This window comes from Polypterus senegalus, chromosome 16 (assembly GCF_016835505.1).
Source record: "Polypterus senegalus isolate Bchr_013 chromosome 16, ASM1683550v1, whole genome shotgun sequence".
NCBI lineage: Eukaryota > Metazoa > Chordata > Cladistia > Polypteriformes > Polypteridae > Polypterus > Polypterus senegalus.
Window position 1 is genome coordinate 55,202,457 of NC_053169.1, and position 16,479 is coordinate 55,218,935.

A 16,479-nucleotide genomic window follows, 5' to 3' on the forward strand; every position below is an offset into this window, starting at 1 on the left:
TCTTTGAACTGCCTTTCCCAAGGTTTCTTCCATTTTTTCCCTACTACGGCTTTTTTTTTTTTTTTGGGGAGTTTTTCCTTGTCTTCTTAGAGAGACTGGGGAACTGTCAAGAAGCAGGGCCTGATAAAAGCCCATTGCTGCACTTCTTGTGTGATTTTGGGCTACACAAAAATAAATTTTATATCATTTTGCTAGCAGTATTGAGGTGTGAAAGCTGGTATTGGTACCAAAAGCAAAACCATCAGTACATAGCTGTATTGGAGACACATTGAATGAGAAAAAATATTGACGTATTGAATACGGATTAAGGTGCGAAAGCTGGTATCAGTAACAAAGGCAAAACATTAGTATCAATCTCAATCAGTGAACAGCTTTTATGGAAACATTGTTAATGAGAACAATATTAATGCGTTGAATACTGACCATGTTGTGAAAGCTGGTATCGCTACCAAAGGTAAAGGTATTGATGAAAAATTATTGCATACCTGTATTGGAAATACATTTCATGAGAAAAATATTAACATGTTGAATACAGATTAGGGAAGGAAAGCTGGTATCGGAACCAAAGTCAGAATTTTAGCATCAATCCAAAACTAGTGCATAGCTACAATCGTGGCCAAAAGTTGAGAATGACACAAATATTAATTTTCACAAAGTTTGCTGCCTCAGTTTTTATGATGGCAATTTGCAACTACTCCAGAATGTTCTGAAGAGTGATCAGATAAATTGCAATTAATTGCAAAGTCCTTCTTTACTATGAAAATTAACTTAATCCAAAAAAACAATTTCTACTGCATTTCAGCCCTGCCACAAAAGAACCTGCTGACATTTCAGTGATCCTTTTTTTAACACAGGCGAGAGTGTAGAGGAGGGCAAGGCTGGAGATCACTCTGTCATGCTAATCGAGTTAGAATAGAGAGGTTCATTTTTGTGAAGAAGGCTTCAGGTTGCCCAAGAAAGTTGAGCAAGCACCAGGACCATCTCCTAGAGTTCATTCATGGCTCGGGGCACCACCAGTGCAGAGCTTGCTCAGGAATGGCAGCAGGCAAGTGAAGATGTTTGGAGGATGGCCTGGTGGGTGTCAAGAAGGGCAGCAAAGAAGCCAAGAAAAACCATCAGGGACAGACTGATATTCTGCACAGGGTACAGAGATTGGATTGCTGGGGGAAAATAATTTTCTCAGAGTAATCCCCTTTCCGATTATTTGGATAAAAGATTGTCCGGAGAAGAAAAGGTGAGCGCTACCATCAGTCCTGTGTCATGCCAACAGTAAAGCATCCCGAGACCATTCATGTGTGGGCTTTTGCTTCTCACAATTTTGCCTAAGAACACAGCTGTGAATAAAGAATGGGACCAAAACATCCTCCTAGAGCAACTTCTCCCAACCATCCAAGAATAGTTTGGTGACCAACAATCCCTTTTCCAGCATGATGGAGCACCGTGCCATAAGGCAAAAGTGATAACTAAGTTGCACGGGTGGGGGATGGGAATTGAAATTTTGGATCCATGACCAGGAAACTCTCCAGACCTTAATCCCATTGAGAACTTGTGGTCAATCCTCAAGAGGCATGTGGACAAATAAAAAACCCACAAATTCTGACAAACTCCAAACACTATTATGCAAGAATGGGCTACCATCTGTCAGGATTTGGCCCAGAAGTTGACTGACAGCATGCCAGGGTGAATCACAGAGGTCTTGAAAAAGATAGGCCAACACTGCAAAATATGGACTCTTTGCATAAATGTAATGTAATTGTCAATAAAAGCCTTTGAAACTTATGAAATGCTTGTAATTATACTTCAGTATACCATAGAAACATCTGACAAAAAGATCTAATAACACTGAAGCAGCAAACTTTGTGCAAGCCAACACCAGTGTTATTCTCAAAACATTTGGCCATGACTGTACACTCACCAGCCACTTTATTATTAGGTACGCCTGTTCAACTGCTTGTAAACACAAATATCTAAATCAGCCAATCACATGGCAGCAACTCAATGCATTTCGGCCTGTAGCCACTGTCAAGACGACCTGCTGAAGTTCAAACTGAGCATCAGAATGGAGAAGCAAGGGGATTGAAGTGATTTTGAATGTGGTGTGGTTGTTGGTGCTAGACGGGCTAACTGCTGATCTACTGGAATTTTTCACATAGAACCATCTCTAAGGTTTACAGAGAATGGTCTGAAAAAGGAAAAATATCCAGTGAGCAGTAGTTCTCTGAGCAAAAATGCCTTGTTGATGCCAGAGGTCAGAAGAGAATGGAGAATTTGGATGGTAGGGTCAAAAATTGGTTTCAACAACATGAAAGCATGGATTCATCCTGTCTTGTATCAACGGTTCAGGCTGCTGCTGCTGCTGCTGGAGCTGGTGTAATGGTGTGGGGGATATTTTCCTGTGGAGTTCCTAGGGTTCCTTCCAGCAGAATAATGCACCATGTCACAAAGCTCAGATCATCTCAATCTGTTTTGTTGAACATGACAATGAGCTCATTGTACTTAAATGGCCTCCACAGATCTCAATCCAGTAGAGCAACTTTGGGATGTGGTGGAGCAGGGGAATTCACGTCATGGATGTGCAGCTGACAAATCTGCAGCTACTGTGTGATGCTATCATGTCAATATGGACCAAAATCCCCGAAAAATGGTTACGGCACCTTGCTGAATCTGTGCCACAATGAATTACAGCAATTCTGAAAGTAAAAAGGGGTTCAACACAGATCTGTACTAGCAAGGTGTACCTAATAAAGTGGCCGGTGAGTGTATTGTGGAAACAAGTATTCAACACACCAATATTTTTCTCATCCAACATATTTTCCCCCACAGTATTCATGACTTGAGAGGAAAACCGATTTCCAAAATTTCCCTCCGACTGTGCATTACAGTAAAGATGTCTGTAATGCGCTTGAATTTCAGCATGGGATTAATAAAGTTTATCTAACCTAATTAGCTGATAGGGAACAATAAGATGTCTACAAACAAACAAAATACTGAATTATAACCTGCAAAGTGAAATTAAATCACTCTGGTACCTCTGAAAAGGATGACACCATTTGTATAAACCACAAAAATGGAAGCAAGTGAAGCCTAAATCTTCACATTCCAATGAAATGCAAATGCTACTGTCTTTAACGAGATCAAGGCACGTTACTCTAAACTGAAAAAAATACTAAAAAGTAATTTAAACAATCAGGAGTGCTCGATTTGTATTATTGTAACATGAGGTTAGGATATAAGCAGAAACACATGCAATAAAATTAAGATCTACCCGCTCTGCCAGATAAAGAACAGTATTAGGAAATGGAAATTAGCAGAGGAGCTGTTTTCGATACAGTATATGGCCGACGAGTTCTAAATAAGAACACTTTGTTATGTGGTAAGCACTTCTGAGCATGAAATCCCACAGCTGGAAAAAATATTGCAAGTACTGTACATCAAAAGATCAGTTTGCACTCGCTTCTCATGTCTGGGGAATATTCACACTTGATTTTTCATTATGAATACATCCCATTCCCCGAAAGTGAGTAATCATCTTGCCAAATCATTAAAGGAGGTTACATCCTTACAGGAAAAAAAATAAATAAATAAAATAAAATAAAAAAGTGCATTGGTTGGAACTTTTAGATTTATAAAGGCTCCCTTTACAAAATTAAAGTAAACTGCTTTGGCCAACACTGCAGGTTCTGTAAATATCTGAGCTGCTAAAGATAGTCGCCATGTCAGAAACCAGATACTGTATGTGTGCTTCATGGAGACTGCATTATTAAAAAAAACAACACACAAAAATGACAAAAACAAATAAGACGGCATCCAAGCAGTTTAATAGGACATCACTAATTTACAAAAAGTGACACACTTGCAGCTGCCATGGACCACCAAAACAAAGTGTATTCTTAAAGGATATATATATATGGACGCAAGTGTCAGAAGGCTTTGTGCCCGAAGAACCAAGTTACCCAAACCACTCCAATGTGGATATTTCCGATTATAAAATAGGTCATTATGATAGCAATTGAAAAGAATTCATAATTAAATAGCAGAATTACGGTATTTGAGGGTTCCTTAGAACAGTGTTTTTCAACCGGGGATCCACGAAAGCCAAGGGTTCTGCGAGTGCTAGCCAATGGTTCCGCCGAAAAAGTCCCAGGATATAGGACATACTGGTGGATAATTGCACAGGGTTCCGTGAGCAAGGTAACCATTTGCACAGGGTTCCACTCCAGCGAAAAGGTTGAAAAACATTGCTCTAGAAGGCCTCTTTCTCTTATACGATTTGGCTCAAAGACTAATCAGCACATCGTCATCTCATGACAGGCTTAAGTTTCGAGTTTGGTATCTTTCTGTCCAGCCGTTTTAGCTCAAGACCGTCCTCAAGAAACTTTGACACAAACCCATAATTGAGGTATTAATGTTTTCAGTTTCGGGAACACTAAAACGTCAAGATTTGCTGAAAACCAGAGATTGAAATTTTTGACGAATCTAAAGCTTTCACTCCTCGCCCATAGATGATAGGTTATGGTAGGGGAGTTTGCAAAGCAAACACTGAGCACACCACACACACTTGTGATCAGCAATACTTGTGAAGCCATCGGAAAATGAACTCCACTCCTACATGAAAGTAAGGCACCTTTTTCACCCTGGGTTCTAAGTTTAGCTCGCCTTCTTTCTCCATCACTGCTGCTCCTTCAGTATTACTTTCACCGACATACAATTACAATTTATTTTTATATAGCCCAAAATCAGGTCCTGCCTCTTGACAGCCCCCCCAGCCTTGACTCTCTAAGAAAACAAGGAAAAACTCCCAAATAAAAACCCTAGTAGGGAAAAAAAAACCTTGAGAAAGGCAGTTCAAAAGAGAGACCCCTTTCCAGGTAGGCTGGTCATGAAGTGGGTGTCCAAAAAAAACCAGGTGAGGGGTCAATACAATCCAATACACAGAACAAAACACAAGTAATCCTCATTACAACATCATAATGCAATAGAAATATTTCAAGTACAGAGCACAATTTAACAGTAGATGATATCACATAAAAGGATTTGGATTACCAGCCCATGACCAGGTTAAGTGTACACTAAAGCTTGTCCATACTGAGAATCTACCAATGAGCTTTTTTTTTTTTCTTTAGACCCCAGTGGCACCACCTTTTGTGTCCGGTGTTTTTAACACCATTCTGCCTCACTGACTGGGAAGAAGTTTAAGGCTTTGAATCTTGATGCCCACACAATCTTCAGGATCCTGGACTACCTGACCAACAGACGGCAGTTTGTGAGGCAGAGAGACTGTGTCTGAAATGATGGTGTGTAATACTGGAGCACCTCTCTCCCGTTTTCCTCTACCAGACTTCCAAAACAATACCATCACTTGCCATGTTCAGAAATTTTCAGATGTCTCCTCCATCATAGGCTGCATTAATAATAGAGACGAGTCAGAGTACAGGAAGGCTATGGAGGATGTTGCCTTGTGGTGCAGGGACAACAACTTGCAACTCAACATCAGCAAGACAAAAGAGTTGGTGGGGGACTTGACATGCCAAGAAGCCTGCGAGACCAGTCACCATTCAGGTGAAGGACGTGCAAGTGTTGCAAAGCTACAAGTACCTGGGGGTTCAAATAAACCGTAAACTGGGCTGGTCTGACAACACAGGCAATTCAGTGCTTCCATCCTCATTACATTTATGTACCGACTGATTAATTCATCAGCTAACTCCCATGCCACCCTGCGGGTATCTTATTCAGGTTCAGCACTGATGTACACTTCCATCTGCCACGTGGGGAAAATGAACTTCTCCCGGTATGCCTGTGTGCCCAGTCCATCCATTATGGCCTCCTGGCCAGGCAAGAACCTACCCTCCATCCCAGCCAGGATGCCCTGTCCTTTCACAGCACCTACAATACATTTGGTGGTTATTAGCTCTGCTTCTAATATGTGTATGTTAACCTGTACATTTCCTCTTCGGCATCATAAAGAAATAACATGTTAAATGTGTTTCATGTGTTAGAAACCTGAGCGGACTTCTACTAATGTAACTAGTGCCATTTTTAATAAATGTCACATAACGAATTATGTTTACATCATAATAAATCTTAAGAAATTTTACACTATGCAAAGGAGGGAAAGAAATTAGTCATATTGCTACACAGTCTGAACCACAAATTGCCTTCCAAATTATTCCCTTCTTCATATGCAGTGGGATCAGATAGTCTTCAGACTCCTTCATTTTCTACACACTGTGTTGTACAGTAGATTTAATGTTAAATGGATACATTTGCCATTTTTGCCCATCAATTGACACTTGGTAATTCACAATGACAAAGTGGAAAATTTTGTGAAAGGTTGGCAAATTTATTAAAAAATAAAACCCTGAAAACAAACTTCAATAAATATTCAAACCCTTTGCTCTGGCACTCCAAACTGTGGTCAGGTGCTTCCTCACTTTGTCTTTAAGATGAGTCTACAAGTTGATTGGAGTCCACCTGTGGTAAACTGACTTCGCTGGACATCGCTTAGAAAGGCTCACACTGTGCATGTGAGGTCCTAAAAATTCATCAGGATGACAAAAACCTCAAGCCATGCAGCCCAAGAAACTCTCTTTGGCCCTTACCTAAACATCACCACAATTTGAGTGCAGAGGTCTAAGGTATAAAACTCGTTTCTAAAGCTTTGATTGTTGCCAACAGCACAGTGGACTCAATAATTGTGAAATGGAAGTTTTTGAATAGCCAGGACTCCTACTCAGTTTGGCCGGATGGCCAACTCTAGGAACCAGGAAATATTTATTTCTATAGCATATGTTCATACAATTTAGCTCAAAGTGTTTTACAAAATGAGAAAAAGGAAGTTCATATTTAAAAAAAAAAAAAAAGATTAGGCAGTAATATTATACAGTATGTAACAAACAGAAAGGTAAGGTTGGATGACCAGGAGCACAGAAAACACAAAAACCACACACTAAAGTTAGGCTTAAGATAAAAACATCTGCAGGGGTTCCAAGGCCAAAACCTCACCCAGACCCCACTGGGAATTCTACCTAAAATAAGTGTTCTAAAGCAGTCCTCATGGTTTACAGGCTTCAAATGGAAGAATTTGATGATGATGGTCATGTGGACATCTGGGATACCCACCATTCAATCCATAAACACAGGAGGCACCAGGAGAAGGTGGTGCAGATCACCACCACAGAATAACCAGAAAAGACAGCAGAGAAAAGTACTAATTATTAGGGAATTGCAGAAGCCAGAGGAAAACAATAAATATACTCCCATATAGACTAATAGGGATACAAATAAAACGTAGCTACGAAAAAATCCTATTAAAATAATGGATTTTAACAGCTTTTTTTTTCCTCAACAGTATTTAGCCTGGTGTATTTCTATTGGTAAATACAGTACTCCAGATTGTTTGTGCCTTACAGCAAAAGGCTGCCTCGCCAACCTGAAAAGCAAACATCCACTTGACAATCTAAGGTTACAACATGGAGTGCAAAGCATTCCAAAATATAGGAGAGAGCGAGATCATTTAAGGCTTTATAAACCATTACTAGTATTCTAATGTCAGCTTTGAATGACACAGGAAACCAATGTAATGACGCCAAGATTGGTGTGATGTGCTCAGATTTTTCTTTTTCTAGTTAGTTTATTAATCCCAAGGGGAAATTCATTTATCTATCTGTTAAGACACTGGCTGCTGCATTCTGCACGAATTACAAATGATTGATGTCTTTTTCAGGTATTCCTGTTAGTAGTGCATTACAGTAATCTATTCAACAAACAACAAAAGCAAACTAATTATTCAGTGTCTTGTAAAGTTATAAGTGGTCTAACATTAGCTACAAGGTGGCAAAGAACTCAATGTTGACTCCAACAGAGCCTCAGAAGTCCTCTACTGTGATGGGAGAACTGGTCAGAAGGAAGACTATCACAGCAGCACTCCACCAGTTAGGTGTGTATAGGAGAGTGGATAACTCTCACTTGGAGTTTTGATAAACAGCAATTAAAGGACTTCAATAAGACAAGGGGGTTGCAGGGTAAGACTCTCTGCTCGGACCAGACATAATTGAACTGTCTGGGCCAAGAACTACTCATCACCTGCCTAACACCATCCCCACAGTGAAATATGGTGGTGGCAGGATCATGCTATGGGAGAGCAGCAGGGACAGGGATGGCGGTCAGAACTGAAGGAAGGATGAATACAGCAAAATAGAGAGAAAATTGAAGAAAACCTGCTCCAGAGTACATGAGACTTCCAACTGGGGTTACAGTTCACCTGGCAGCATGACAATGACCCAAAGCATACAGGCAAGAGAATGCTGGATTTGGCTTTGGGACAAGTCTGTGACCATCCTTGAGTGGCCCAGCCAAAGCCCACACTTAAACTCCTCGGATGGTGTGAAGAGACCTGAAGATGGTGGTTTACAGACACTTCACATCCAATCGAACAATATTTGATGAGAAGTGCCAGGAAGGACGGGATAAGCTGCCCAAATCCACGTGTTCAAAGCTTCCCCAAGAACACTTGAAATTGTAATTGGTGCCAAAGGGGTTTCTACAAATTACTTAATGAAGGGTCTGAATACTTTGATCGAGTGAGTTCAGTTTTTGATTTATAATAAACTTGAAAACCTTTCTGAAAAATGTTTTCACTCTTTGCCATTAAGGGTTAGTCAGTGCAGAATGATGGGGAAAAAATGGTAAATGTATCCATTTAGAATTAAATGTACATCACAACAATACTTTCTGAATCCACTGCATGGAAAGCCTGAATAATGTAATTTGCCAGGAGTCTAACATACACAGGTTTTGGAGCAAAAATGATAGCAGGGAAAGGGGATGCACCAGAAAAGACTTTTAAATGGGAGTTTATATGGTGGACACATCACCAGGCATCATATGTTGCCTCCACAACATTTGTGACAAGAATCCAGGATTATTCATGATGTACTATACATCAGGAAAATACCAAACAAGGGGTGGGCAAAAAACAAAGACGATTCTAAATTTCACACCAGCTTTGGAAGCTTGGGATTCTGGCTTGCATTTGGCTTCGGTGTGAATCTAGAGAGACTGAGCACAAGCACAGCAGCTACAAGAACAGACATGCCCAATGCCAGGATCTCCTGGTATCCGCTTATTGACTTTCTGATAAGGACATTTCACCAAGATAACTAACATTCTGTCACATAGTGTGCAGAACGCTCCAGTTGTTTTTTCTCTGCCATACAAATCTTTTGCATCTAGCAAACACAGAGCTGTTAACAACAAGAGACCATATAGAGTCTTTTGCCTAAAACACATGTTGGCATTAACTTCAAAGTGGGCACCTACTGTTTATGTGTATTTATATTTACATTAGCAAAACTCATATCACACAATAGTGAAAGTGTATATGCTTTTCTGTACCCTTATCTTCCTGCTACACTATCTTATCTTGCAACAGCCGAATCCCTGCTTCTTTTCTTTGACATTTTCCGCTTTGCATGGACATATCTCCACATCTACATTCAAAGAGCTGGCAATTTGATGCCAACTGTTCCGACAGACATGTTTCTCACTATGGGCCAACTAGCCCCTGCTGGAATCGGTTCTTGCTGCATTGTTTGTTTGATTCATATCTGCCATTTTTTATTTAATTGCACCGATAGGTTTGTGTAACTGAACTTTAAACTTGCTGCCTTTGTGAAGTGCTTTATGATGGTGTAAGGTGTTTGTGGCTCTATATGAAAACAGAATGACCGAAAGGTCAATTTACAGGCTGGCAGTCACCCATCCTTCTATTATACAGAGCCTTGTTTAATTACAAAATTAAATTATAGATTTTCACTGTACAAAGAACCTCAGTGCCCATCTGAGGCTATTCATTGTGCATTGCTAGAAGTACTTGGGGGGTCCAGAGCAGTGAGAACTATATGAGAACAAGCAGATTCTTTCTTCTTAGGAAAATCTGCACTCCTTTAAAGCAGGTAAGGAAATCAGTCTAGATCTCGAATGGAAAGCGAGAGTTTTATTGTGGTGGTGTTCAAAAGAAGCCCACCAAATCAAAAGCTAATTGAAAGGGCAGGCTCAAACATGGGACGCACTCTGCACCCCTGGACGTAGTAGAGGAAGAGAGAACGAAGACAAAACTGGGTGCCATTGTGAACAATGCTGCACATCCTCTCTCAGAGGAACCTTTACCGACAAACTATTCTGCACCAAGAAACACTCAGGGGACTCTGTTATACCATGAGCAATATGTCTGCATAATGCCTCTCCGGGACCATGACAGCCAAGTCACAAGTTTTCTTTATACTGTAGTTAGTTGTTTAGCTTTTTACAGAAGCTCACATAATTCAAATAAATTTATTAAAACAAAAAACACCCCTCAGGACAAACAATGTTCCATCAACAATAATGGAGAACTGTCCACTTGGTACACAGGCAAGTAATCGTAAGCCACCAGCACAAAGACCTGATGAGACTCTGAAGAGACAAGATCAGCAACTGCATTCATCAAGTTTGACATTGCTGTGTCATCACCTTTAAGACAAAACCAGTAGTCAAGTGACCAGAAATGAAATCTATATAAACAGAGACCCTTTGATGAAAGCATTTATCAAAAAATATTTATATTATGATGGTGGTGAAACTTTCAGAAATCTCTACTTGCACCCTCAAAGAGATTCGTTTAGCCTCTCAAAGAACCACGGGTGTGGTTCAACCCCAGATTTTCATGGCGTCCATTACCTCAACTTTTTGAACAATGGACATCAACAAATAAACATAAATGCAGACTTGTCAAAGAGTTCCAAGAGAAGATACATGCAGTTACAGTACATGCATGGCTCCAAAAAAAATTAATTTTGGCTTATGCTTTTAAAACAAGGAGCATGATTTTGCTAAAGAAAGTGAATGCTACATAGCACAAAACAAAAGTTATTATCAATTTCCAAAATATATTCATCTCATAGTTAGATGGTCATACATTACAGTACAGACAACCCTCACGGCTTCTCTTTGGCACATCATTTTAACTTATATTTTTAAGTGGGCCCCAGCTGTTCAAAATAAGCAGTCGTTCTCCCGAACAACTGTAATTGTTCCAAACAAAACAGCAAAATGAAGAATGTGGTTTCAGGTAATGCATAATTTAAACCTCTAATCTGACAGTAAGGCAATCCACACCGGAATGTTTGATACATCCATTACTGCACAAAATTTAAACTGCACCCAGCATGGAGAGGCATACACTTAAATCAGAATAAAGAGTTTTATTATCAAGTCTGCCTCTGATTAAAACACTAGCACACAAATTTGTAATGTTTCATTCAAATCAGCAACATCGGGTTACATGAATAATTAACTATTGAAGGCAAATAAGCAGGCTGAAAAAGCATAATATTAAATAAAGGATACATTTCTCTCTGTTCTCCTGAGCTGCACAGAACGAACCTGAAAGGCCAACCAACCCTAATTTATACACCCCTCCCTAGGGCACCAGCACACAATAAGACCTTTGACTATTTTTTTTTTTTTAAATTATCTAACACCTTTTCCTGCTTACACTCTTACACAAACTCTATTCACATGCTTGATTTGCCTGAGGAATAACTAACACACACACACAAACAAACAAAAAGGGCTACCCTCTGACCTACAACTGGAGCCATTCATATCTAATGAAGATCTCAAATCTCAGCTTGACTTTAAATATTAAACTGTAATCAAAGGAAAAAAAAAAAAACACACACACACACACACACACACACAGGGTGGGCATTGTGCCTTGGAGTTATTTCATATCCATGCTTAAAATCAGGATGTGCAGACTATGACCAGGATGCTGCTGGCTCCACATTTCAAAAACAACTCAGCTATGACAAATGACTTAAAGATAAAGAGCTGCTCCGCTCAGCATGCCACATGCATCTTTTTGTAATGAAAAGCCAGCTAGCAATATTACACAACATTTCTAAACAGTTCATCTGCCACCTTAGCCAGCTGTCAAAGATGTATCTTCAATTACATTTGTTTACAAAACAACCTGCACTTACACACTACGCATTTGATTAATGAATCAATACAAAGGTACTTAAAAAAACAAAAAAAAAATAAAAAAATGCAGCATTATTGTGAGCCATGATAATCTAAATAAACAATTTCAAAGACGTGCCATTATGTTTTGTGTGGCAGCAATGACAAAATCAAAAATCAAGGCAAACCCAGTTATGAGCGTTTGACTTTTATTGCTATAGAATCTTTCAAAGATACATTATTTAATGTGAAAATCCAGTATAGCAATACTGATAAATTACCAAAGACCTATGGCAATAGTACATGTCATGTTGTATCTGTAACTGGCAGACTACTGCAATTTAAAAATAAAAAAAATAAAAAAATCTAGAAACAGCACTAAGTCAATAGAAAACGAGAGGGAGAATGTAACAAGGTTGAATAAAAATATGAAATGTATGCAGTGGTTTGACTGAAAAGGAGAGTCTTACTGGAAGCCACTGTGACACTGGAGCCATATGCACTTACTGAAACAATTAAAAAAATTTAATAATGCTGGCCACTCATTAAATTATAACAAAGTGGTTAACACTTTAGATAGGTGGTGGCTTTGTAGCAATGGTGTTTGATTGTACAACTCAAAGCTGGCAATCTAGTTCCCATCTGAGCTACCTATATTATTTAAGGAAACAAGTGCATGGCACCCTGCAATCTGTAAATCATCCTGGATAACAGTGTCAGCCAAATAAATAAACGTCCGAGACATAATAATGAACTGGATGCTGCCAGAAGACGCCCTGGCCTTCCCAGGCCAAGGGCCTAAGTGGGTCTCAGAATGTTAAGGCAATCCACCTTTGTGGAAAAGAAAAAAAAAAAACCCTATTCCTTGCAATTTACAAAAAATAAATATTATACACATACACAGTATACACATACACAATACAATACAATACTGCAAATACTTGGTAGAGATGGAGCTGTCCCAGAACCAATACTTATGACTCTTATTATTAGAAAACAAGGCACACTTCATTCACAAGCGAAGGTAATGGGAGTTTAATTTCTTATCATGCAAACCAGGCAACAGTAAAGCAACACGAACGTCACCAGGGTGGAGGAAGGTTCATTCTGTAAGTAAATGATCACCAATTTTTTTTTTGTTTTTTAACTTTCACAAAAATGTTTAACTAATTGCCAAGTTAAGCATTTAATAGTAAATTCACGAGAAAGTGCTTGAGGCAAAACATAAATCTTTATTGCTATTATTCAAAAGGCAATAACATCAATATTTTAGAAAATAACTAAAAGTAAACTGCTGCTACAAGGTCAGTTTATGATGCTAGAAAGGGACAAGTAAGACTAACAGTCATTAGATGCAATTAATACAGAGTGGCGTAAAATATCAAAAGCGTCTTAAAAAGCAATTCATAACTATAAATTATAAGCATAATGGAACAAGAAAGAGTTCGCGGAGGACAAATATTAATGACGTCATATAAATAAAATTTGAACTAATTGGCGATCCAAATTCAGACATCATGTAAGCAAAAAGTGTCAGACAAAAAGCAATATATACTTTGCTATACAAGTGGCTTTCTCATCAAGCCTTATCGAGAGTCGTATAAATAAAAGTCTAAAATAAATACCATTTTTTCTTCACTTGGGACCCAAATACTGTATACAACTGTAGAAACAAGCCGGGACGCTCTAAGCCGATTTTGTGAATGGATGATTAAAGAAAGCCCCCTAGTGTTGGCAAGAAAATATTCTTAAAAAAATTCTCAGTTAACCATTAATGCCTGTTTAAAAAAACTACTGTGCGGAGTACGCTTACAGAGAATGAATGCACATGATGAGTTTAACTGTACGCGTAATGCAGTTGCAACGGCAGGGTATTTAAACATTGCTGGCACCATACAACAAATTTGGAAAGCTACTTTAGTCAAGCAAAACTGACAGATAAACATGTCACTGACAATCATCAGGGTTGCCCAGGGAAGATTTGCATAATGTGCCACAGGTACACACTCGTAGGTTCACTTGTTATATTAAACTGCACGATTTGCAGACTGGGAGGGTTTAGCTGCTCTTCCCCTTTTATCAGAATCCAAAAAAAGCAACACGAACTTTTTATCGTAAATTCCTCAATCTCATCCTACATGTAAATTCAACAACAATTAACGTTTTGCAGTGATTCTCCTAGGAGATCCAATACCAGTATAAACTTCAGCAACCGGCTTTTAAAGTCGCAACACTCTCGCGGTTAGGTTCGCATTGCAGAACAAAAAAGAAAAAAGGCAATGTTCGCTCACCTTGCAGCGCAGCTTGTAAAAATACCGTCATATCCAGAAACAACCCTTCTTCATTGTTTGTTTTTGTATAAATCCTCTTTATAATAATCCTGGCATGTTGGCTACAGAAGTGCTACTTTTTCCCAGCTGCTGCTTATCATCAAATGCAAATCAATCCTTCACTCTTAAACGCCAGCGGCCAACTGAGAAGCTTTCGCCTTGTGCATTGACAGCGCATGGATAAGCCCCTCCCGCTCACCTAATTTGATTGGTTATCAAGTGTAATCCCCGCCCCAAAGGGAACAGCGATTTGGCAACGGAGCCTTCAATTAAACTGTTTTACAGCTTTCTACCCTCTGCCGAAAGTGAATATAAAAAAAACTCACTCTTTCAAGACTGAGAGTGAAGTTTCCATAGAAAGCAGTTGCTTAGCAAGGGGACAACGACGAATTGCCTAGTAAACCAGACACTTCACAACGAAATGGTTCCGTGTAATTCAGAGGGAGACTTTATGTGGGTGCTGTGGTGGTTCCAATTAAAACAACTTATTTTCACTTAGCGTGTTTACCTTTGGATAGATTCATAGCGCTCTGAACATAAATACAGTAAAACACGGTGTAACACAAGGGCTCACACGCACGTACGGACACCAAAACATATGTTATTGTTGTCACCTCATTTTTAACGGTGGTAATGTAAATATTCGTTTTCCTTATAAACAACGTCACAATGTTTTGTTTCAAATTCTCCCACCCTTGTACTGCAGTATTCAGCATGTGTTTGGTGTGCTACTGGCACCAACTGGAAGCTCACAGAAGTGGTACATCATTCCGAATTTTTCTTTGCTTGTTTTTAACGAGGTGAGAGTTACTGCTAACAGTCTGTCCCGTCCGCTACCAGACCCGCTTGATCCGGTTTTCCCCGAAATTGCCAGTCTATCAAATGACACACGAATTCTTTTAACTCGTACGACTTGAGGGTAGCGATAAAAGCACGCAGACGGGGGAAAAAGTTCATATTTTGTAATTAGAAAAGCAATGTTTCGTTTTGCATTACTCTAAATGTCAGGTAAGGTTTTTCCCCGTAATTCTACGAAAGACAAAACATTACAATGTCGATCATACTTTATTTTACACCATGCAGGGTTTGCTTCTGCCTTGCGACCGACCCTAATGAGACGGGCTCAGACAGTGAACTAAATCAGTTGAGAGAATTAAACACAAAATCAGCACTCCTCTAAGATCCAAACACTGGGAAGCGTCCATATAATGTAACTAATGCATCAATATGATCACCCGTAGAGACAGACAACGGAACAATTAACCCGATATAAAGTGAACAAAGTCCTGCGATAACGTTAATGTATTTAACTGGCTGATCATCGATTTAAGATAAGTTAAACTGAATGCATTAACAGGTGATTCAGTTTATCTCGTAAATTGGGGCGTGACGCACCACCTCATTGTTTCCTAATTTGCACGTCTTCAGATAAAACGTGATTAATAGCGGAAGTGCAGATCGTCTCTCTGTGTGTGTGTGTGTGTGTGTGTGTGTGTGTGTGTGTGTGTGTGTGTGTGTGTGTGTGTGTGTGTGTGTGTGTGTGTGTGTGTGTGTGTGTGTGTGTGTGTGTGTGTGTGTGTGTGTGTGTGTGTGTGTGTTTTTTTGCGTTTAGTGTTATGATATACATTTTAAATCGGTAAATTTAAACTAACGGAGGAATCTTTGGTCAGTTTTCTGAGACTGCATCCAATTCAGCGTGAGAACGCTATCGAATTAACCTTTTCAAGACAATCCTCATTTAATGCGGAATAAGTTCGATCCATGGGAAGCTCCCTGAATGCCGAAGCTTCTGCCATGAACATGGGGCGCAACTCGTTCAAATCGCCTATTAAACTAACCCCGACCCGAAATTCTAATGCAGCCTCCAAAAGCAACTTGACTGCACCGCCGCCACGTGAAACGGCTTATGTTATCTGACAATGACGTCATCCACACCCCGCGTAACACGGAGCAGCACCAACAGAATGTGGATGGAGACTCGGAGAGGAATAAAGCTCCAGTCGTGACTAAAGAATGAGTCTGCGCCGAGTCATACGGAAGGCTGGGCACTGGGCAAGGTGTTAAAACTGTAAAACACAGAGTGACAGGTTCAGTCTCAGCCACAAATTCGCAGTGTGACCCTGAGCTTGAGAATTAACCCGCCCGT

At 39.6% G+C, this 16,479-nt stretch overlaps 1 protein-coding gene across 6 annotated transcripts in view; it reads right to left on the reverse strand.

The window, feature by feature from the left end:
- The window catches only part of LOC120516360 (signal-induced proliferation-associated 1-like protein 2), a 282,998-nt gene extending 268,516 nt beyond the window's left edge, over positions 1-14,482 (reverse strand). For 5 of the 6 annotated variants that reach the window (XM_039737968.1, XM_039737969.1, XM_039737967.1 and 2 more), the window contains exon 1: positions 14,295-14,482. The gene's annotated coding sequence lies outside the window, so the exon portion shown is untranslated. The remainder of the gene's footprint in view (positions 1-14,294) is intronic. The other variant, XM_039737970.1, reaches the window with a different exon arrangement.
- Positions 14,483-16,479: the final 1,997 nt, after the last annotated feature.